Raw genomic sequence first — 1,685 nt, forward strand, 5'->3', positions numbered from 1 at the left:
TACATCATGCGAAATGCTGGGCTGAATGAACCACAGCTGGAATCAAGATTGCCAGGTGAAATATCAATAACCTTGAATATACAAATGACACCACCCTTATGGTAGAAAGTGAAGAAGAACTAAAGAGCCTCTTGATGAAAGTGAAAGAGAGTGGAAAAGTTGGCTTAAAACTCAACATTCAAAAAATTAGTCATGGCATCCAGTCCCATCATGGTCAATAGATGGGAAATCAATGGAAACAGACTTTATTTTCTTGGCACCAAGATCACTGCAGATGATGACTGCAGCCATGAAATTAAAAGACATTTGCTTCTTGGAAGAAGTTCAGTTCAGTTCAGTTCAGTCGCTCAGTCATGTCTGACTCTTTGTGACCCCATAGACTGCAGCATGCCAGGTATCCCTGTCCATCACCAATTCCCAGAGCTTGCTCAGACTCATGTGCATCGAGTCAGTGATGCCATTCAACCATCTCATCCTCTGCCGTCCCCTTCTCCTCCTGCCTTCACTTTTATCCCAGCATCAGGGTCTTTTCCAATTAATCTGTTCTTCACATCAGGTGGCCAAAGTATTGGAGTTTCAGCTTCAGCATCAGTCCTCCCAATGAATATTCAGGACTGATTTCCTTTAGGACTGACTGTTGGATCTCCTTGCAGTCCAAGGGGAGAAGGCATTGGCACCCCACTCCAGTACTCTTGCCTGGAAAATCCTATGGATGGAGGAGCCTGGTGAGCTACAGTCCATGGGATTGCTAAGAGTCAGACACGACTGGGCGACTTCACTGTCACTTTTCACTTTCCTGCATTGGAGAAGGAAATGGCAACCCACTCCAGTGTTCTTGCCTGGAGAATCCCAGGGATGGGGGAGCCTGGTGGGCTGCTGTCTATGGGGTCACACAGAGTCGGACACGACTGAAGCGACTTAGCAGTAGCAGCAGCAGTCCAAGGGACTCTCAAGAGTCTTCTCCAACAACAAAGTTCAAAAGCATCAATTTTTCAGCCCTCAGCTTTCTTTATAGTCCAACTCTCACATCCATACGTGACAACTGTGATTGTGGTTTTCATTCTGACTGCCCTCTAACAGATAAGGATAAGAGGCTAATGGAGAAAAGTTATGACAAACCTAGACAGCATATTAAAAAGCAGAGATGTTACTTTACTGACTAAGGTCTGTCTAGTCAAAGCTATGCTTTTTCCAGTAGTCATGTATGGATGTGAGGGTTGGACCATAAAGGAAGCTGAGCGCTGAAGAATTGATGGTTTTGAACTGCAGTGCTGAAGACTCTTGAGAATCCCTTAGACAGCAAGATCAAACCAGTCATCATCTTTCAAGATTTGAAATAGCTCAACTGGAATTCCATCACCACTAGTTTTGTTCAGTGATACTTCCTAAGGCCCACTTTACTTCACACTCCAGGATGTCTGGCTCTAGGTGAATGATCACACCATCATGGTTATCTGCGTCATGAAGATCTTTTTTGTATAGCTCTTCTGTGTATCGTTGCCACCTCTTAATATTTTCTGCTTCTGTTAAGTCCATACCATTTCTGTCCTTTATTGTGCCCATCTTTGCATGAAATGTTCCCTTGATATCTCTAATTTTCTTGAAGAGACCTCTAGTCTTTCCCATTCTATTGTTTTCCCCTATTTCTTTGCACTGATCAAGTATATTCCGTCTTGCTTTGCATT

This window comes from Bison bison, unplaced genomic scaffold (assembly GCF_000754665.1).
Source record: "Bison bison bison isolate TAMUID 2011002044 unplaced genomic scaffold, Bison_UMD1.0 scf7180017854156, whole genome shotgun sequence".
Taxonomy (NCBI): domain Eukaryota; kingdom Metazoa; phylum Chordata; class Mammalia; order Artiodactyla; family Bovidae; genus Bison; species Bison bison.